This window comes from Rhinopithecus roxellana, chromosome 6 (genome assembly GCF_007565055.1).
Source record: "Rhinopithecus roxellana isolate Shanxi Qingling chromosome 6, ASM756505v1, whole genome shotgun sequence".
NCBI classification, from domain to species: Eukaryota; Metazoa; Chordata; class Mammalia; order Primates; family Cercopithecidae; genus Rhinopithecus; species Rhinopithecus roxellana.
The window spans coordinates 142,318,104-142,341,951 of NC_044554.1; the positions used below are offsets into that span (position 1 = coordinate 142,318,104).

The 23,848-nt window shown below is 35.5% G+C and overlaps 1 long non-coding RNA gene across 4 annotated transcripts in view; it reads left to right on the forward strand.

The window, feature by feature from the left end:
• Positions 1 to 23,848, forward strand: part of LOC115898369 — a 109,746-nt gene that overhangs the window by 8,595 nt on the left and 77,303 nt on the right. The window contains exon 3 of one of the 4 annotated variants that reach the window (XR_004058107.1): positions 2,801 to 3,227. The exons of 1 other annotated variant lie outside the window; for it this stretch is intronic. This is a non-coding gene — a long non-coding RNA (uncharacterized LOC115898369). Of the gene's footprint in view, positions 1 to 2,414; positions 2,693 to 2,800; positions 3,228 to 23,848 lie in introns of those variants that run through there. 2 more of the 4 variants (XR_004058108.1, XR_004058105.1) reach the window with 2 other exon arrangements.

The following is a 23,848-nucleotide window of genomic DNA, read 5'->3' on the forward strand; positions in this document are numbered from 1 at the left end:
GCTCTCTAACATGGAATACTCACTGGGAAAGACCCTCTCTCCTTCCCCAAGAAAAAGAAGAAGAAAAAAAGAATATACAGAGTCTGGGAAGATGCTGTATAATCTACTTAGGAGAGCAATAAACTACACTGTTTTAGATAATAAGGACTTAGTGGTGACAAAAGGACAATATTTTATGTGGAAGTAACTTGCAGCAGATTGCTAAGAGGAATAAATGAGGTCACTGTGTTGTCTCTACTGTACGTGAATAGAAATAAGTTAAATAGAAATTAAGTACTCTCTTTTGTGACCATTGCTACCACTAATTGGCTTAAGACATAAATGAAAGAATAGATGAATAATTGAAAGAACGTTAAACTTACGATTGAATATAAACATAAATCAATAAAGAACAATTTATATGTACTCTTCAGAAAAATTAGAGTGCTTGAAACTATTCACGAAATAAAAAGTTTGTTGTGTTTTTAAGTTTGTACAGACTCTTCTCACCCCAACTTCTTACGTCTTTTCACCTCTCCTACCACTTATCCTTAAAAGAATTCAAGATCTTGACAAGTGATTAAAATGCAAACCAGAAACTTCCCCCTTTGTCAAATCTTCCTTAGTAATTATTCTCTCTTAACTTCATAAAAATATATGATTATTAACTGCTATAGTACAATAACAAAAATATACATGAAAGTAACCAACACTGGTCTTGGGGGCAAAGTTATCAAATTTCATTATGCTTTTCTTGGTTCTCCTGGCCTCTCGCCTTTCTATAGTCTTTTTATTTTTCCTCACTACCTCCTGAATTGGGTATGTCACTATCAGCTCTGCTGAACCAGAATTCATTTGTGTCTTCATCTATGAACTTAATCCTGCTAGTCCTGACCAGGACAGACAGCTTCACTTTGTGAATAGGCTGAATCTTGCATTTGTCTCATTGCCTAGAGACATGTCTTACTATTCATAGGGTGTACCCACCACTTGCGACCTTTTTCCCAAACTTAACTGCATTGACCCAGGTCTTATAACTGGCTCCTTCTTGAAATTTCACATCTCTTTTGCATGAAGTAAAACACAACCCCAGTTTGACTGACTAGGCTTGAGTCATCAGAGGGTTGACTTCTGATTAATTGGCTGAAGAACTGCTATGAAAGGATTAATCACATACAAAAAGGTTATCACCCCTTGACTGGCTTTAATTGTTATTCTTGTGACTTTTGATGCCTAGGTCTCCCTGGGATACTCTACAGCCTGGCCTTGGCTTACTTCCCATCTCCACCAGCCAGTGCTGCTAAGATCTGAGATTGCTCATGTTGTGACACTAAGGCCCTCCTGTCCCTACTTAATCTGGCTGTCAAGAAAAATCTAATCTTTTCATTTATCTTCAAGAATAAGTAGTTATAGTTGTTTGAGGCATCTCCACTTTAGTAAATCAGAACCATAATTGCTATGATTTGAATATGTTCCTTAAAGTTGATATGTTGAAGACTTAATTGCTATTGCAGTAGTATTAAGAGGTTAGGCCTTTAAAAGTTCATTAGATAATGAAGGCTTTGCCCTCATGAATAGATTAATGCCATCATCATGGGAGTGGGCTCCTGAAAAAATATGAAATTTGGCTCCCATTCCTTTCCTGTCTTATGTGCTAACTTCTGCCTTTTGCCCTTGGGCTGTGCAGTAACAATCAACCAGATGCTGTTACCATGTTCTTGGATTTCCCAGCCTCCAGAACTGTGAGCCACATAAACTTCTATTCTTTATAAATTACCAAGCCTGTACTATTCTATTCTAACAGCAGAAATGCACTAAGACAATAATCTAAAGGCTTGGTATTCTAACCCTGGAAATTTCCAAGGCCTGAGAATAATGGCAAGAAGTCAAGAAATATACCTTACACATGAGCCAGTGAAAGACTCATCTTAAAAATGATTCATTCTTTATATTTGAGGGGATGATCAAGGGTAAATATGCTCTGTAACTGATAAATCAGATTAAGTTGTGGAGAATAAAAACTATAACGTTTACAACTTTTTTCAATTGTCTATTACTGTATAAAAAACCATTCCAAAACTTAGGAGCTTAAAACAACACCATCTCATTGCTCACAGTTTTGTGGATCCAGATTTTAAGCAGCACTAAAGGAAACAGCTCATCTCTCTTTCACATGGGGTTGGCTAAGGTAGTTCAACTGAAGCAAAGGAGGATCCAAGATAGACTCCTTTGTAGGTTGGGGTCCTTGGTGTTGGATGTTGCCTGGGGCACCTCAGTTCTCTTCTACATGGTATTTTTCTCCAGCAGGGTAGCCTGATTTTCTTTATAGTGAATGGTTTCTTTAAAAAGCAAACAAACAGATTCTGCCAACCCCTCTTAAATGTCATGCCCCAAACTAGCACAGTGTCAAATCTGTCTCATTCTTTTGGTCAAAGGAAGTCACAAGCCCAGACAGAAATCAAGAAGAGAGAAAGTAGCTGCACACCATGATGAAAGGAATTTTTACAGAAAATGAAGGAATTATTAATGGCCATCTTTGCAGAGAATCTTCGACAGGCACTGAGATGGTTAATTTTATGTGTGAACTTTACTAAGCACAGGATGCTCAAATAGCTGGGTAAGCATTATTTCTGGGTGTGTCTGTGAGAGTGTTTCCAGAAGAGATTAGCATTTGAATTTATAAGCTGAGTAAAGCAGATATTCCTCCCCAATATCGTGGGCATCATCTAATGTGTGGAGGGCCTGAATAGAACAAAAAAGTGGAAGAATGAATTGCCTCTCTGTTTGACAGCTTAAGTTTTACATTAATCTTCTAACATAGGTCCTCCTGATTCTCAGGCCTTCAGACACAGACTGGAATCTACAGCATTGGTTCTCGGGCTATCCAACCTTCAGCCTACATGACCAGCTTTCCTGGGTCTCCAGTTTGCAATCAACCTACCCTGGAACTTTTCAGCCTCCATAATCGCCTGAGCCAATACTTTAGAATAAATATGTATCTTTTTCTTGGTGCTGTTTCTCCAGAGAACCCTAACTAGCATAGGCACCAAACACCCATTTTAATAATCCACTTGTCTTCAGATCACAGCAATATCTACTCAAGAGATACAGACGCCATTGATTTCTGGCCACAGGAGGGCAGAAGAGTCAATAGGTATTCTTTGGCCTTCCTCCCAGGAGAGGGAGGTGCCAAAGAAATTCAGAGTGATCTGTATGGCCCTATCTGATGTTTGGAATCATTTCTTTCTACAGGCTGTTTGCTTTTAAGATATCAATAGCTGTCAAAATCCCTCTTCTTTGCCATCATACAATCCCAAACTAGGGTTGAAATATTAGCAAAGAGAGTATATGTTTAAGAAATTGTTTCTGATACTGATGACCCTGTTGTTATATATCCCAAGTGATATACAAAGAACTGATTTTCAAGATGTGACAACATTTAGGTCTCACTTATAAGTGAAGCTCTCCTTGGGACCATACTGTATGGACTAACGCTTTATTATTAGAAGGAGAAATGGTAGCAGTGAGAATTTCTTCGTATTTGTAATTTTTTTAAATTTCAGCCGTGCATACTAAATGTAACTTTAATCAGAGTTAAAACCACTTCACATGATGATCTTAATTTGCAAGTCAACAAAACTACAAATATGAAGGAATATTTGCAATAACAGAGATTAAAAGCAATTAGTTTATTTGAAAGTTAATGAACAATTTTTTTTTTCTTTTTTGGAGATGGACTCTCACTCTGTTACCCAGGCTGGAGTGCAGTGGTGCAATCTCGGCTCACTGCAGCCTCCACTTCCCAGGTTCAAGCAATTCTCCTGCCTCCGCTTCCCGAGTAGCTGGGACTACAGGCATGCAGCACCATGTCTGGCTAATTTTTTGCATTTTTAGTAGAGATGGGGTTTCACTGTGTTAGCCAGGATGGGCTCAATCTCTTGACCTCATGATCCACCCACCTCAGCCTCCCAAAGTGCTGGGATTACAGGTGTGAGCCACCGCATCCAGCCCCAGTGAACAATTTAGAAGGTGACTTTTATTACCTCAAAGCTGAAAGTTACAACTCTGAGTATTATAATTTTTTGTGCCCATCTACTTTAAGAGAGAGAAATGTCTACAAAATGATATGAGCTTTTTTTCCTCTACCTACAGTTATATACTGAGCAAACCAGGAATTTCTGAACATTAAAACTACACTATGTTGGAAAGGGAGCCAAAAAGCTCAATATCTACTAGAGATGTACAAACTTTCTTTAACAGAAGCCACCTACTTATCAGTTTTTGATAAATAACCTACGGGCAGTAACAATAGGAGAAAAACAATGTATTTGGCCTAATGTTCTATCATGTGGACATGGGGTCCCACTTCAACGAACTTGTTTATCTGAGTTAGACCTCTCATTTGAAATCATGGGTGCCATATTTGAATTGTCAATTGCTTCTTTATATCTTGGGACTGGAACTGGATTAAGAGTCCTATATTTTAGGAGACTTCTCCCTACTTACACATCCTCTGAAGAGCATAAGTAAATGTGCTGGCCAGAAATAATGGAAGAAACCATCAACAAATGGGGGGAAATCAGATAGAGTCATGGTGTCACTTTGACTTTTGCCATTGCCTGCTATATTCCAGCTTCTGATTCCACTGCAAATGGAAGCAAAAAAGCTCATGTAGTAATAACAGCAACTAAGACAACAGTAGTTTTACACTGATAAGCTAGACATTTTGAAAGTAAAAGGCTGGCACATAAACTAAATTAGTAGTTCTCAGCCAGGCTACACATCAGAATCATCTTTGGGTTTTTACAGCTACAGATGCTAAATCAGAATCCAAGACAGGGAAGTGAAAGTGCTTATTCCAATGAAGATCTTTGTTGATACTAGATTATCTACAAAGGTGGAAAACCTGGTCTGATTTAACAATTTGTAATTGATGAAGGTGAACAGAGTGTGGTATAATAAACTGAGTACTGAATCAGGGAATAGGTCTAATTTTACTCTGTGAACAGAGTTATTGAATAATTTTAGCTTATTACGTGTATCACATGTCAGGCACAGTATTATGTGTGTATATCAATAATTCTTTCAGTTCTCAATGCTTTGTGATACAAAGGTTATTCTTGCTCCTTTTTTACAGATGTGAAACCTGAAATTAGTGATTTGCCAAAGGAAATGATGGCTATGACCCCAGGTCTGTCTAACCTGTACTTGTCTCCAAAGGATAGGACAGTGTTTCTGTTCTCTCCATAGTGAGATTCAGCCTCTTTAATGCCTCTTTTAGCAAAATATTACAATAAACTCTTCTCCAATGAACAGTGAGCAATGTCTCCTTGAGCAAACTTTCTTGGATGAAATGAGATGAGGCAACTGAAGAAGGCATTGAAAACTATAATATTCGTTAGAAATTAAGATTTCTTCTCATCTTGAATAATGGCTCTTACATCATCCTAAAGTTTAAAATACTTTTTTTTCTGAAAATACTTGTTTCTTCATTTTATTACCTTACTTCAACATTTTCCATTATTACAAAATGTTTATTTCAAACACTGTCTCAAAAATTTTCCGACATAAACCACCACAATTTTTCCTCAGTTGAAGTGTAATATGAATAAATTGAAATCAAGTTTTCTCTTCAGTGTAAAAATATTCCCCAAAATTGCATAGTAACTCAATTTTTAATCAGATTTGTTATTGAATTTTGGAAAAACTTTTTTAAAGTCTTCAATTAGTTTTTCAAAGAGCCTGAGTATAGCACAAAAACATCGTTACTCTTACAAAAACTGTATTTTTATCTCCCTAGTAATTTTCCCTGGCAGACTTGGGGGTCAAGGACCCTGTGTTGCAAACTTCCAGTAGTTACCATGTCCAGAAGATATACTGTAAATTATGCTTCTAGAAATTGGGTCATATAATGGTACAAATGGAAACTTTGATTTATTATTTTGTTGCTTCTTGTTAACTAATTTTAGAAGACTAAAGGTGGGGGTTTCCATGCTTTAGATCCTTCGAAGAAAGGATTAAAATTTGTTCTTGCTCTCTGGTAAAAACTACTCATTGAACTAACAGCTAAAAAATTGAATTTCAATATTATCATAAATTTGAAGTGCAAAATATTTCCTTGTGAAGTAGGAGTTTGGGCAAAGTACAAATAAGTAATTAAAATTGTGCTCAACTGAAGAGTTTGTTGTGGAGGGAAACGTGATCTCTTCTTCCTGAATGGAAATTAAATGTTTTTATAGAGTGGTGCCGTTATTGCGACAGTGCAAATTATATTCATAGCTAATAGAGAATTCAAGTAAAATGTTTCTAAGTTATAAAGGCCCACCCCTTTTAATTGAGTTTTGTGTGATTGCCACATGAGTGAAATAAAATGTAAGTGTTTCTCATCTTTTCTGGTGGAGCAGACATTCATTTATTCAAAATTTTCTCATTTTTATCATTGGCATTAAAGTTTTTTGATGGTCGGGTTGTCCAAAAAGCTGAAAAGTGTAACCCAGAAACAGACTGGTAGGAATGAGTCTGAAAACTTGCATCTCACTCGTGTTTAATAGAGACATTCATAATTGGAATCTGAAGATCAGATTTTTCTAGATTGCTGATTATCCACCCAAAGCTTCACAGATACCCAGAACTCATTGCAAGTATACCTACTCACATCGACTGTCCTTTTAATACTTGTTTAGAATTTATTGCTTATTATAACAGTGATCTCCAAAGAAAGATATGTATGCTTTCAAGTATAAGCAAGATAATCCATTAGGCTACAGGAAGTAAGGAGTAAAGCTTTTATTTATATGTGCTTTGCATTTCATCCCTTTTAAACTTTTAAATTTTTTGAGTTTTGTTATGTATTTACCATTAGTGTTAAATACATGTAGCACACACAGTAGCACATGTACACTACTTAAACTTTTTAAAATATATACTGCTAGTACGGGGTCAAAATTTTCAGTAATAGAGATGCATGTCCAACAAAGTTTATAGCTAATATCCTAAAGTTCTGTGCTCATTTTAGCTCTTAAGTAATGACTGAATCATCCTGAACTCGGACTATCTTTATGGTATTAGGTTACTGAGATCCCTTTGAGCTTTTGTTTCCTCATTAGATACATTATATAAGATGTAATGATGATTTATCATTCTTCTAAGAAGAGTTTTGTAAGAGATAAAGTGTTACTCGAATACATGTGGACACCTTGAGAGCAGAAAATAACTGAGTTTTGCATCCCCAGCACTTTCACAGTAGCTACCAAATAGATGTTTAATAAATATATGAATAGAGGAATGAATGAGGGTCTATCATTAACATTCTTATGGGAAAGAGCAGGATGTGGTTACAAACATAAATGATAATAAGTAGAACAAAGTAAGTCTTGTTTCATCCCTGGGCTATGATTTTTGAAAAACGTCATTCATTTTTGCCAAGCTCAGTTTCTTAAATTGAGCATCATAATATCATTTTAATGTCCTACCTACCCCACAGGGTTACTTTCAGAATAAAATGTATGTGAAAACCTGTCATGACCTCTAAAGAAAACTTAATGCTAACATTGGTTATTCTTATTGTTATATCATCTTCTCCTGCTGAATTGCACTTGATTAGAAGGGAGGGTCCCTCACTACCTTGAGTTTTTATTACATTCCCCTCAGTGTCTAATTGAGTTTTATATGGAATGAGATCTTAAAAAAAAAAAAAAAAAAAAAAAAAAAAAAAAAAAAAAAGCTTATTAAGGAATGGTGGGCTTCTGTTTTCAAAGCTGCCCTTCCTTTTCAGCAAAAGGTGGTAGTGTTTGAGGGGTTCCAACAAGTATCAACTTGTGTAGCCCCAAGCACTTTTTATCAATAAAAAGGCAAAGCATGAACTAGAGAGGATGCTTCATTTATACCTGTCTAGGCAATCAACCAACCTGCCACCCACAGAAGTGCTGGAAATTTGGCAGTTAATCAGCAAGACAATTTTTGTGCTTTATTCTTTACTGTTGATCCTTTGTTTGTTCCATAATGGTGCTCCTTAGTCATTTTGTCCTATAATAAAAGCTCTGTGGAACTTTGTCCATACTCTACAGCATCTTCAGTGACAGAAGAGTGCCTACCAAATGCTTAGTGAATGCAGGAATTAACCCATGAAAATTAAGGATGTGTGTACTCATTCAAAAACTTGAGAGATTTACTCAACCATTCTTTTAATTTAATTCAGTAAGAGTTTTCCCCAATTTCCTTCTTTTTCTGGAAAAAGAGTAAAAAAAACTAGAGTTTGTGTTGAATTATTTTCCAGTGTTTTCAGCTCCTTCCTTATTTAGATTACATTGCGCTTTCTCTCCTGTGGCTGTATGTATGCACATTTGTTTTAAATATATATAAGTAATAGACATCTTTTTGATTAAAGCTCAGTCCTATTTATGTTCCTATTTTTCTGAGGACTGTAATTTTTAGTTTGAGGAAAATAAAAAATAATTACTGTGTGTTTGGGCATAAATACATACACTCTCAAAGATGTGCCTTTCTTTGGACTAATTACGCTTTTTCTCCCAAATATATAACCCATGAAAGTGTTTTACAAACAAATGAGAGAGGTTATAGAATGAATTTAAAATTTAACTATTCAAGGTATCATTATATTTACTTTCAGAAATTGTGAATTTGAAGATTTGAAAATAATCACATTTCATGCACTATTTAAATTTGCTTTCCCTAAGATTCAAATTTTATATGAATTTTTTTCTCATTCTCCTAAATAGCACTTTTCTGAAGCAATTGAGGATTATTATCTCCACAAGCCTTATAGAGTAAGAATACTGAGATGCCAGAGTTATATCCAGTTCTCAACTGACCAAATAAGTTCCTTTTGCTTTTCTCACCCTGCCTGTCTCCAGGGGTTCAATTAATGAGGGGTCAGTTGTCCAAAAGGCAAGGAGTAAGACATGGGGAGAGACAAAGACCTAACTAAAGAAAACTAGGAAATTAGATCCCCAATAGTCAAGAGTTGATATAAAAAAGTTCTTTTCACAAAGAACTTCACATTATTGTCTCCTTGCCAGACTGGAGAGTTCAATTGTCAAGATCTGTTGAGTCGCATGCAGTTGATGTAACCTAACAGCTAGCAACATGTAGGGGTCTGATGACCAAGCCAAGACATTTGGAAGCACAGACTAAATAGAGGTGAATCTTTTTCTAATCAATCGGGATTATATTTTTTAGAGGTTTCTTAGTCTGTTGCACATTAACAGCATGTTTTAAACACATTTTGTGTTTTATAAAATTGTAATTATAGAAATGAATTTTTTTGGTCACGAATTAATTACAGGAAAAAGTAATGATGAAGGCTTAGCTATTGATTCATTACATCTCTTAAGACGTCCAGGATATTTCACAGGCAGATTGATGTAGTTCAACCTCTTTTTGGATGGGCAGCTAACTTGGGTTTACATAGAACTTAATTTAGAGTTCAATCTGTAAATATTCACTTACTACACCAATGCAGTGGGGATCTTTTTTTTTAAAGTGGCACATTCTACTGTCATTATTAAATATATGCATAATATTCCCCAGAGGCCTAAGAGTATAGTCACACACACACACACCAAAAAAACACTTTCAATGTTCTAAAAAAAAAAAAAAAAAAAAGATTCATGCAATATTTGAATCTCAGCTACCAAAACTTAATTAATAAAATAAATTGAATGAAGCCAAAGTACCAGATTTCCAGATGTTCTTAATGTCACTTATCTCCGTTATAAATCTTCAAATACCATTAGTACCTCCTTTGAGACAGAGCGTATGAAAAGGGAGAACAGATGCTAGCAGAGTCAGGTAGTGCAACCATAGGCATGGTAGACATGGTAGACAGAATAATTACACTTCTTAAAGCAAGTATATACAAGGAGCACTGCATAACTGTCCATTACTGGAAAATCACACTGATCAACTGACCAGTCTACAACATCCTCCACTATAGTTAGGGCACCTGCTTTTGGACAAATACTCTCAGTAAACAGAAGACAAATATCGGTCACCAAGGGTTCTACATATATTGACTTTGATTGCCAAACAAGGAATTATTTCCTAATTTGTATTTTCCCCATTGTAAATACTTGATTAATATTTGCTACACTCTCTTTGTTTCCTTCATTGCACTTATTGCCATTTATTTCTGTTCTTATTTACTTACTTGTCTCCTGTTCTAAGTAAGATTGTCGTTTTTCTTGGGGAGGGAGATACATTTTTATGGAATTATAATGTTCTTACGGGAAAGTGTACGTATCACTAGTGTAGAACTCAGTGAATTTTTACAAATTGAACACATCTCTATAAGTAGAGTCTACATTAAGAAATAGAAAACAAACAGCACCCCAGAAGTCTCCTGGTACTATCTCGTAAGTTGCTATATTCCAAAAATAAGCATTATCTGATTTTTAACAGCTAAGACTATTTTTATCTGTTCTTCGAATTAATATAAATGAAACCATACAGTATGTACTATTTTGTGTCTGACTTCTTTTGTTCAATGTAATGTTTATGAGACTCATATTATTGGGGTAGTCATAGATCATTCATTCTTATGCTCTATGATATTACTGTGTATAAATATACCCCCATTTACTTATCCATTCTATTGGGTTATTTCCAGTTAGAATTATTCCACATAATGCTATAAATATATGTTCATTAAAAGTATATGTTTTTGGTGAACTTAATAGTATACATCTCTGTGGTGTATATTAGCAGTGGAATTGTTGAGTCATAGAGTATGCGTATGTTCGCTTTCAGTAGTTATGCCAAACCGTTTTCCAAAGTGGTGAAACCAATTTCCACCTTGCCGTCAGTGTATGTGTGAAGGATTATATCTATTTTCTTCACAATTGTATCTTCTGTACTTGTCATAGTGCTTAGTACATGGTAGGCACTCAAGAATTCTTAGATGAATCAACTCAATTGATATGTCAACAGTGACTAAACGACTATTGCTGTTTCATTGATCTTTTTTCAAGCTTGTAAGAAACCAAAACAACTTTATAGTCCACTTTACAATTTTGCCAGAATCTTTCCCTAGATAAGTCCCTTGAGAAAAGACTTCCTCACTGAATGCTTTTTTCTACTCAAATGGCTGACTCTTAAAGGGATAAGCAGTATTCATTTGATAATATAATAGAACATAGATATATTAGCACAGTAAGGCATTTTAACCTCAAATCTCCTACCTCCTCATTATACAGCTGAGGATATAGAGGGCGAGGCACAGTGGCTCACACCTATAATCCTAGCACTTTGGGAGGCCGAGGTGGGTGGACCATTTGAGGTCAGGAGTTCAAGACCAGCCTGGCCAACATGGTGAAACGCTGTCTCTACTAAAAATACAAAAACTAGCTGGGCATGGTGGTGAGCACCTGTAGTCCCAGCTACCCAGGAGGCTGAGGCAGAAGAATTGCTTGAACCTCATGCTGTTCTCGTGATAGTGAGTGAGTTCTCACAAGATCTGATGGTTTAAAAGTGTGTAGCACTTACCCCCGGCTCACTCCCTCTCTCTCTCCTACTGCAATGTAAAGAAGGTACTTGCTTCCCCTTAGCCTTCTGCTATGATAGTAAGTTTCCTGAGGCCTCCCAGTCATGCTTCCTGTTAAGCCTAAGTCTCAGGTAGTTCTTTATAGCAGTGTGAGAACAGCAGATTTAACACCAGGCAGATTTAACCCACAGAAGGCTACCTCAAGGCCTCTAATGATCAAACTCCTAAAAGTCAAATATAAAGAAAGCAACAAGAGAGAAGAAACAACATACAATAGAGGTCCAATATATCTGACAGCAGACTTTTCAATGCTGTCTTGTAGCCCAATATTTTTAATTGGTGACAACTTAACACCGATTCCATATACAAACAAACATGGAAAAATAAAACTAATAAAAACTCTACACTTTAACGTCTTCCCTTTGCTTTTTCACTTTTTGTTATTTCTCTTTATGTCATATTATACTGTCTATGTCTTGTAAAACTATTTTAGTTTATTATTTTTGATTGGTTCATCATTTAGTCTTTCTACTGAAATTTAGTAGTTTACACACCACAGCTACAGTGTTATAATATTCCATATTTTTCTGTGTGCTGACTATTCCGTATTTTTCTGTGTTCTCACCATTAAATATTATGCTAGCTGGAGGTGTTCTGTAGATATTCTTAATCAAGTTGGGGAAGCTTACCTTTCCTCCTAGTTTACTGAGAGTTTTATCATAAATAAATGTTGCATTTTGTCAAATGCTCTTTCTGTGTCTATTGATATGATCATGTGGTTTTTTTAGCTTGTTGATGTGATGAGTCATATTAATTGATTTTCAAATGTTAGTGAGCCTTGGATACGTGTGATAAATCCCATTTGATTGTGTTATATAATTTTTTTATACATTGTTGAATTTAACTTGCTATTTTTTTGAGTTTTTTTGCATATATGTTCATGACAGTATTTGGTCTGTAGTTTTCTCATAATATGTTTGTCTGGTTTTGATATTATGGTCATGCTAGCCTCAGAGAATGAGTTGGGAACTATTTTCTCTGCTTCTATATTCTTGAAGAGATTGTACAGAACTGTTAAAATATCTTCTTTAAATAGCAGCTTTTGGTTGTGTAGATTTTCTCTATTGATTTCCTGTTTTCAATTTCATTGATTTCTGCCCTCACTTCTAATATTTCTTTTTTCCTGCTTACTTTGGATTTAATTTCCTCTTCATTTTCTAGTTTTCTAAGATAGAAAGTTAGATTATTCATTTTAGATAATTTGTCTTCCCTAAAATATGTATTCAGTGCTATAAATTTCCCTCTAAGCACTGCTTTCACTCCATCCCACATATTTTGATAAGTTATATTTTTATTTTTATTTAATTTGAAATATTTTTAAAGTTCTCTTGAGATTTCTTCTATGACTCATGTTAGAAGTATTTTGTTTAATCTCTAACATTTTGGGATTTTTCAGCTATCTTTCTGTTATTCATTTCTAATTTAACTGCATTGTGGTCTGAGAGCAGAATTTTATGGTTTCTATTTTTTAAAAAATGTGTTAATGTGTATTTTATGGCCCCGTATCTGGTCTATATTAGTGAATCTTTCATGTTAGCTTGAGAAAAATGTATAAGCTGTTGCAGTTGGATGAAGGAGTCCAATAAATTGATTAAGTTCATCTATGTCCTTACCGATTTTCTACCTGGTGGATTTTTTTCTGATAAAAGTATGTTAAAATATCCAATGATAATAGCATATCTCATTTAGATCTTGTTGCAGTTTATCAGTTTTGCCTCATATATTTTTCCCTCTGTATCTTCTTACTCATTAACTTATTTTTCTTTCAGATTGAAGAACTCTCTTCAGCATTTCTTGTAGGAGAGTTCAGGTATTGATGAAATATCTCAGGTTTTGTTTGTCTGAGAAAGTCTTCATTTCTCCTTAATGCTTAAAGGATGTTTTCACTGGATAGACTATTCTAGTTTCCTTTTTTTTTTCCTTCAGCACTTTAAATATGTCATGCCACTCTCTCCTGAAGGTGCAAAACTCACTGGTAATAGTCAGCACACAGAAAAATACGGAATATTATAACACTGTAGCTGTGGTGTGTAAACTACTAAACTTCAGTAGAAAGACTAAATGATGAACCAATCAAAAATAATAAACTAAAATAGCTTTACAAGACATAGACATTATAATAAGACATAAAGAGAAAAAACAAAAAGTGAAAAAGCAAAGGGAAGACGTTAAAGTGTAGAGTTTTTATTAGTTTTATTTTTCCATGTTTGTTTGTATATGGAATCAGTGTTAAGTTGTCACCAATTAAAAATATTGGGCTACAAGACAGCATTGAAAAGTGTGCTGTCAGACATACTGGACCTCTATTGTATGTTGTTTCTTCTCTGTTGTTGCTTGTAGGATCCTTTCTTTATATTTGACTTTTAGGAGTTTGATCCTAAACTCCTAAAAGTGAGGGCAGAAATCAATGAAATTGAAAACAGGAAATCGATAGAGAAAATCTACACAACCAAAAGCTGCTATTTAAAGAAGATATTTTAACAGTTCTGTACAATCTCTTCAAGAATATAGAAGCAGAGAAAATAGTTCCCAACTCATTCTATGAGGCTAGCATGACCATAATATCAAAACCAGACAAACATATTATGAGAAAACTACAGACCAAATACTATCATGAACATATATGCAAAAAAATCTCAAAAAATAGCACATTGTATAAAAAAATTATATAACACAACCAAATGGGACTTATCACATGTATCCAAGGCTCACTAACATTTGAAAATCAATTAATATGACTCATCACATCAACAAGCTAAAAAAAAGACATGATCATATCAATAGACACAGAAAAAGCATTTTACAAAATCCAACATTTATTTATGATAAAACTCTCAGTAAACTAGGAGGAGAGGTGAGCTTCCCCAACTTGATTAAGAATATCTACAGAACACCCCCAGCTAGCATAATATTTAATGGTGAGAAACTCAGCCTTCCCACCAAAACCAGGAACAAAACAAGGATGCCCCTTCTCACCACTTCTTTCAACATCATACTGAAAATACTAGCTAATGCAATAAGATAAGAAAAAGAAATAAAAAGTATACAGATTGGGGTGGAAGAAATAAAACTGTCTTTATTCACAGATAACATTGTCATCTATGTAGGAAAACTGAAAAAATGTAAAAAACACTTGCCTGAGGCCAGGTGCAGTGGCTAATGCCTGTAATCCCAACACTTTGGGAGGCTGAGGTGCATGGATCACCTGAGGTCAGGAGTTCCATGGCCAACATGGTGAAAACTTGTCTGGCCAACATGGTGAAAACTTGTCTCTACTAAAAATACAAAAAATTAGCCAGCCATGGTGGCAGGCACCTGTAATCCCAGCTACAATCCCAGCTGTAATCTGCAGTGGGAGGCTTAGGCAGGAGAATCACTTGAACCTGGGAGGTGGAGGCTGCAGTGAGCCAAGATAGCACCATTGCACTTCAGCCTGGGCAACAAGGGCAAAACCTGAAACTCCCTCTCATAAAAAAAGGAAAAATCCCAGCAAGTTATTTTGTGAATATTGGCAGACTCATTCTAAGGCTTATATGGAAAGGCAAAAGACCTAGAATAACCAACAAAATATTTGGTGAAAAAATGGACAAATAGATCAATGGAACAAAATAGAGATCCCAGAAATAGACCTACATAAATACAGTTGAGTAATCCTTAACAAAAGAAGAAAGGCAATAAAATGAAGCAAAGATAGTGTTTTCAAAAAATGATGCTGGAACAATTGGACATCCACGTGGACAAAAATGAATCTAGACACAAACCTTACACGCTTCATACAAATTAATTCAAAAATGAACCACAGACCTAAATACAAAATGAAAAAGTGTAAAACTGCTAGACAATAATAACATAGGAGAAAACCTAGGAGACACAGGGTATGGTAATGACTTTTCAGATGTGACATTAAGGGTACTATCCATAAAGAAATAACTGATAAACTAGAGTTTCTTAAAATTAAATACTTCTTCTGTTCTGTGAAAGACAATTTCAAGAGAATGAGAAGACAAGTTACAGATGAGGAGATAGTTTTTTAAAAAGAAATATCAAATAAAGGACTGTTATCCAAAATGTACAAAGAAGTCTTAAAACTCAACAGTAAAAACATAACAATGCTCCCTCCCACCCTGACTCTTTTTTTTAGATGAGATCTGGCTCTATTGCCCAGACTGGAGTGCAGTGGCACAATATCAGCTCACTGCCACCTCCACCTCATGGGCTCAGGCCATCCTCCCACCTCAGCCTCCCAAGTAGCTGGGACTACAGGCACACACCATCATGCCTGGCTAATTTTTGTATTTTTTGTAGAGACAAGGTTTTGCCATGTTGCCCAGGCTGGTCTCAAACTAATGAGCTCAAGCAATCCACCTGCCTTCATCTCACAAAATGCTGGGATTAGAGTCACAAGCCACTATGCCCAGCCAACAACTATTTTTAAAATGCGAAAATTCGATATCTGAATAGATACCTCACCAAAAAAGATATACAAATGCCAAATTAGCATATGAAAAAATATTTCACATCTTGTATCATTTGGGAACTGCAAATTAAAACAACACTGAGATACCACTACACATTATTAGAATGGCCAAAATCCAGAACACTGACAACAACAAATGCTGACAAGGATGTAGAACCACAGAGACTCTCATTCATTGCTGGTGGGATTGCAAAAATAGTACAACCACTTTGGAAAATAGTTTGGCAATTTCTTACAAAAGTAAACATACTTTTACCATAAAATCCATTAATCTCACTCCTTAGTATTTACCCAAATGAACTGAAAACTTTGTTAACACAAAGAGCTGCGCATAGATATTTATACTAGCTTTAATCATAATTACCAAAACTTGGAAGCAACCAAGGGGTCCTCAGTAGGCAAGTGAATAAATAAGCTGGCACAATAAAAGTACTTCAGTACTTAGTGCTGAAAAGAAATGAAGTACGAAGCTATGAAAATATGTACAGGAGACAAATGCATATTACTCAGTGAAAGAAGCCAATTAAAAAAATGCTACATGCTTTATGTTTCCAATTATATGCTGAAAAGGCAAAAACATGAATACAGTAAAAAGATCACTAGTTGCTAGGAGTTAGGTGGGACAGAGGGCTGAAGAGGCAGTGAACAGAGGATTTTTAGGTAAGTGAAACTATTCCATATGATACTAAAATTTTGGACACATGTCATTATATATTTGCTAAAAGGGATAGAATGTATAATACCGAGAGTGAACCCTAGCGTAGTGTGTCAATATAGGTTCAGTAGTTTCATTTATTTTAACAAACGTACCACTTTGGTGCAGGATGTTGATCCTGGGGGAGTTTTTTTGTTTTTGGGTGTTTTGTTTTGTTTTGTTTTGTATGTGTGTAGGGGAAAGAGAGTATAAGGGAATTATGTGTACTTTCCCCGTGATTTTGCTGTGAATCTAAAATTTCTCTTTAAAAAAAATAAAGTTCATTAATTTTTTTTTAAATGCAAACAAAAAAATAACCTAGGGCTAAGCAGGTTGTCTACATTCCTTAATGATAGAGCAATGCCATATTGGACCTCCAGTGAATGGCCTATTTGGTGCCTGCTCATGGTATCTAGCCAGCCTTACACTAAGCCAGTGGGCCTCACCTTGAAGTGTCATCGGAATCACTTGAAGGTGTTGTTAAAGCACATTGTTTTCAGAATTACTTTCTGATTCAGTGTGTCTGGAGAGGAACCACAGAATTTGAGTTTTAAACAAGTTCTTACTTGAGACTGAGGCTCCTGGTTTGGAAAGCACAGTTTGAGGACCACTGCCCTAAGTAATAGGGTATGCATTCTTTTCAGTCCAGGTCCCTTGTCTCTGGGCAATGTCCTTCCTCAGAAAAGATTTTAAGAACTCAGATTTCATATAAGCACATTGCAGGCTATCTCTATATCGTTTTCTGTGGTTTTAACCAAGTTTTTCTTCTTGCGGATTATGCCTCCCCCTTCAGTATTCTTTAGGATTCTTAGTCTTGATAAATAAAACCAAAGTCAAAATATAATGCAGTTGAAATAGAGTATGTTTCTCTTCCATTTCATTCTATTTCTATTTTCAATTGAAAAAGAAAAATTTAGAATATATTTCTATTTCAATTGGTATATTTTACCTTTGGATTTATTTATTTCAGTTGATGCTACACAGAATCAATTTAACCACAGCCAATATGACAGTCCCTGTCACATAACAGCTATGTCATATCACCTATTGTAATAAATAATATGCATGATTCTTCTCTACAAATAACACAGTTTAACCAAAATGAAGAAATGGAGGTGGAACAATGACTTTTATTAAGTATTTGTGGCTCAGACATGGGGTTAGGAATAGAATTTGAGAACAGTTTCTGCTTCTCTGATCTTATTGCTCACACATTTTATGTGCCATGTTCTGTCTCTCTAGAATTAAGCTAGATTTTGTGTAACAGTAAACTATTTACTCACCATAGGTCATTGCTAAGGGTCATTAAATCGCAGGTCCCATTTAGAGTGGAAAAAGACAATTTATTCAAGAAAAAACAAATTAAATTATTATATCAAAGCTAAAGTAAAGAGCTTGTCTAAGCTCTCTCAAGGTTCATCAAGTTAAAAGAATATGTCAATATTGATGCCTTTTTTGGCTGTGGCTTGCAAAATAATTTACGAGCATTATTGAAAGAAGCTTAGGATCAAGAAAAAAGGAGTAAAACAATCGTAATATAATTGCCTGACTCAACTAGCCCTAAAACCCTATTTTGACGTATGAGAACCATATCAAAGAGAAGATGAATCAATGAGACGTTCATAAAAACCTACTTTGTTTTATCCACATTGTTGAGATTTTTCTGTTTTATTAAACAATGATTCTTTGTGTAAAGGACAGTGTGTATGCACTGTAACTAGTTGTCTGTCTAAGTTTCAAAACCCTGCCTGGGATGCTGATTTCACCTCTCTAAATTACTGAATTACAGAATCAAGAAGTACAGTAGAGGATTGGGAATGCCACACTGGGTTGAGTTAATAATCTTGAAAAAAAGTTGGGAAAGCATGTTAAGAAAATAAGGGAAAATATCATCCACATGAAAAAGACTTTTCAGATATCCCCAACACATGCTGTATTCCCTCTTCTAGCAAACCTTACCAAAACCTAACCCTTCTATTGATTAATTCACAACTGCCTATTTAGCAGTCACCTGTTACACAGGGATCCCAGCCAACCAGGACTCGGGAGTTAACTGCATGGCCCAGCATCAACAGGAAGGTGGAGCTGCAGCCAGGCCTCCTTGCCATGGCTTGTGGAAGATTTCCCATGGTGGGAAGAATAAGACATGACACTTCTGGTCATCTTGCTATCTGAGGGTCTCAAAAGCAACAGCCCCAACTTCCTCACCTACTTGAGGATTCTGTGCTTTGGAAAAACAAGAATAAAATTCTTCCTTGTTAAGAGGGTATCAACCTATTATTAAAGAGCTGCAGAGATGATGCAAAACATGGTCTACCCCTCCAAGAAATTCCAATCTAATTAAAGAAAAAATTGTTGCACCTAAAGCCTAGTGCAGTTAAGAGCTCAATTATGTGGCTGAGGTTATGTAGGCAATAGATGATATGGGCATCCAGTAATAATAATAGTATTTCCATTTCCATTCCAATAGAGTTTGATTATTATTCTAAGGTGTATACTAATCAAAGCTGGTTTAATCTTTATATAACAATGGGTTTTCCTATGGAAAACAAACACAAAACAGGAAAGAAAAATCTAGATATGATTTCAAAATTATGAATTATACTTTATGTCTCATATAGAAAAGAAAAAAGAAACAAAGTTTTTTCATCTATAAACACAAAGCTTCTAATGTTCCCAGTGTGCCTTCTTCCTTTTCTAATATAAAAAAGACACTAGTGAAAGATTAATATTCATATTAAATGCAGCCATTAATTGAGGATATAAAGTTTCTAAAGACTATTAAGCAAATTTGCCAAGCATATAAAGAGTATACTGGTATAAAAATGGTTTATCACCTTTATACCAGGAAACTGTGCTGAAAGAATCTTTAGCAACAAAGCCTCTATTTACACTTCTTCCAAATATCCTCTTGTGACACTAAAAATAAAATATATTTCCACATATAGCAGGAAACATTTCCCTGGAATTTTGCCATCACCTTTTGGAATTATATTAAATATTTTGTTGTCATTCATATTGTCTTTTGGATTTTACTCCATAAAACCATCTTGGCCTGTAGAAGAAAAAAGTATGTCAAAGAAACTAGTAAATAAGGGAAGGATTAATCAGGTTGTGATTATAGGAAACTATAATTTGTACTGTTCAAGTGCTGATGGCACAGATCACTTAAGGAGAGTAGTAACAATGAATTGAGAAATGTGCCAGAAATGCTTAGAATTATAGTTCAGATAGACACTATAAAATCTTATGCATTTTCCAAAATTTTATGTGATTTATTATTTTCAAATAATATAGCCAAGTTTACTTGTTCATATTCTTCTTCCTTTATATTTGCTGCTATAACAAAATGCCATAAACTGGGTGACTTATAAACGATAAACATTTATTTCTCACAGTTCTGGAGGCTGGGAAGTCTAAGATAAAATCTGCACTAGCAGATTTGATGTCTGGTGAAGGCCTGTTCCCCACGGATGGAACCTCTAGTTGTCCTCACATGACTGAAGGGAATAGCTAGCTCTCTGGAGTCTGTTTTATAAGTTCAGTAATCCCATTCATGAGGTTAGAGCCCTCCTAACCTAATCACCTCCCATAGGCCCTATTTCCTACTACTATCACATCAGGGATTCAATTTTAATGTATGAATTTTGGGGGGACACAGACATTGGACACAGACCACATCAGTATCATTATTATTTTTTAAGCTTTAATAAATTATTGAAGTGTAGGGAGAAAATTTGTGTTCAATTTTGTCTCATTCAATATCTGTTTTTAAATGTGTATTTCATAATGTACATAAATTAATATGGTTATGTAACTATAAATAAATGAATAAAAGATACATGGAGAGAGGTACTCAAAATTCCTTTTTTCTTGGGAAGAGCTTGTTTAAAATAATTAGACACTGACCTTAGGGAGTAACAACCCATCAGTTAACATGAATAATAAAAGGAAAAAAACAGAATAAAGCAATAATATGAACATTTAGGATTGGATTAATATATTTTGTTGGCATTATAAAAAAACAGGAATGAAGCTGCATTTGTTTCTTTTGCAGAAGAGACAGACAAGAGGGTGAGCCCTGAAGTGATACACTGGTAGAGTAAGCAAGTACAGTAAAAGAATAAATGTATAAAAATGTTTCTTATATCAATTTTTGTGTTACACAAATACATGAAATAAATGGGAAATGACAGCATAGCCAAGAAAAGCAAGCTTAAGGTGATTCAAAAAAAGAATAAATGAAGGCATGGTTACAGTAAAAGAAAAACTCCCTCTTTGAAAACTAACACAAGGGCAAAGCTTTTTATCTTTATTTAAAATTAAAAAGATCAGTCCAGAATGTCCTCCAAAAGATACTTCAGGATTTCACCTCAAATCTTCCTCTCTTTTGAACTCTTCCTTCTTTCCTCTGCTTCTCACTATCCTGCTCTGAGCCTACTTTCTACAGCCAGGACTTGGAGAAGATAAACTCCCTATTCAAGTAGACATTTTCCCTCGCTCAAATAGCTAATCTCAACTTAAGACACATAATAATTATAGCAGTAAAAGCTAATGATATGAGCTCTTACAAATGTTAACTCTTCTAAGGTAGACATAATTATCCCTTTTATGGATGAGGAAATTCAGGCATATATTGCTCAAAGTAATCAACTATTAAGTGGCGAGGTCAGGATTCAAATCCAGGTATCTGACTTCAGTACCTATACTCTTCACAACTATGCACTACTATCTAGTAATATGCCAAATAAAATACAAGTAACGTTTCCATGAATTTCTCATTTAAACTTTTTGTGTGTGTTCCCATAACATTCCAGCATTCTAGAGCCTTTATTTGGATCAAGTAATATTACCTTAAATGGATTAAGCTTAACATATGGCCTTTCAAGTTAAGGGAGTGGAATAAGAGGAAAATGGAACTATTCCAGTTACAGAGTTGTTATTTCTATGCAATCAGATGTAGGTGAAGAAGAAATTGCAAAGTTGGCAGTGCTTTTTATCCTTTGTACATCTAAAGACTGCTCGGCAGTGTAACCACGAAGCAAAGCCTGGCACAGCTGTTCATTCTGTCTCATCATCTTTTATCTATGCAGTACTTTCCCCTTAGAGTGAGTCTTTGAAATGCTGAAAGCCGCGTGCTTCATTTCCCATCATTCTACACCTATGCCAAGTTTCAAGATTGGCTGTGAAGTGTATCTAAAGTGGCTTGGCACACTGCTGTCATCATTCCCTGGATCTGTCCCACTCTGAAACTGTGATATGATCATCAGTGTCCCACAGGAGGAGACCAGCTGCATGTGGAACCCTAGTGATGTCCTTCTACAACTTTGTGTGGTACACGGATCATGCTGATGACTGCTGGGGGCTACAAAGTGAATGGGTTACAGTTACATGTTTTGAAATCATGTAGGAGTCAAGCAGCTACCCTACCACTAAGTCATGAACCTTCCACCCTAAAGTTTTAGTTCTGGCTTTTTACTCTCACCATGGACTACAATGGTAGCCAAACTTCAAAGGTGCAAAATTCAAATGCTTTCTTTTTCTTTTCTAAGGATGAGGAAAAAGCCTAGCATAGTATTTATTTGTGTTCTAGATAATGCCTTTTGCTGATCATTAACATAGTTGATGAGTCATTGTTCTCAGTTAATTTTTCATGGATTTATAAAGTATATTGTTTCTATTCAATTAATATCTTGTTCCAAAGCTTAAGTGACCATTTTGAAATAAACCCTCAAATAGAAATTGTGCACTTAATCATTCACCAATCACTGCATATTCTAATGACATGGTTGTTATTAAAACATCTAACAACATTAATAACAAAAACAAGCAGCCGCCAGGTGTGGTGGCTCATACCTGTAGTCTCAGCTACTGGAGAGGCTAAAGCAGGAAGATCACTTGAGCCTAGGAGTTTGAGACCAGCTTGGATAACATAGCAAGACACTTATCCCTAAAACAGAAATAAAAACACCCTCTCCAAACAGCCAAACCCTATCCTGACTCCAGAATGTAAATACGTGAAAAATCCTCAGAGTATATAGGGATCTATGCTTAACATTCTCCTGTTTGTCATAGGCTACCTGACGATACTGTGCAAAAAAAAAAAAAAAAAAAAAAGTCCTCAGTTTTCATGTCTTTTTTGGCTTTAATTTAGGTTTATTTGTTTCTTGAAGTACATGATAACTGACCTCAGAGTAAGACATTCAAAGCTCTCAGAATTTCTCCCAAATTTCTCTCTTTCAGATCCTCATCTCAAGTATAAAGTAATGAATTGGGAAGACTGATGCTGAAAGGGTCCTTGGAGGGCATTTTAATATCTACCTTTTCAAATGAAAAACAAAATAAAACAAGAGATTCTATAATAATTCAATGCTAACTAAATGCATTACACTCTTTCTGATGTTGCAAAGAAAGGTAAGCCCAAGGCTGATCTGTAGGGGTTACATTCACCAGTTCCCAGCCAAGGGGGAGCTCTAGCAGGAGGTCAACTGGAAGAAGGAAGGAAAGTGACAAAGTTATTACTCCCCTGGACCCCTGGCTTTGTGGGTTCCTCTGACTGACTAAGACTGACCACAGCCCACTGCTTCTCTCCCTGTGTGCTCTCACCTTCCAGGTATCACCTCAACTCCTCTCTCATTTTTGTAGGGCTTGGGGTGGTGACAGCTTTGCTGTTGCTGGCCCTGGGCTTCTGTGCTCTGCCCTGTGCTTTCCCCATCCAGACTTTTATGATTAGTTTCCTTGTAGATAAGCCCTCCCTAACTTATTCTGAGTGTGCCTTCTGTTTCATTTTGGAATACTAACTAAAATAGAGATGTCAACTCAGATTTCAGGAAGCTTACATTTTAGCTGAATCTTCCAAGGCCCTTCAGGAGAGCAGACTTGAGATTAGCATGCTGCTCTCCTAACTTCTGAGAGATGATTTAAGTAGCCCCATGCAGCCCATAGGACAGCTTCAACTAACCCAGCCAATCGGAAAGTATGTACAGTTTGGCAGGTATAGGATATTTTTAAAATTTGTGACTAACATTTAAAAATTGGTAAAATTTATATAAAAGATTTGGATGTATGAGGGTATTTGGCTGTGTCTGGAAGTAGATTTGGAGCTGTTTATACAGCTTTTCTACAGTCTCCACCATTT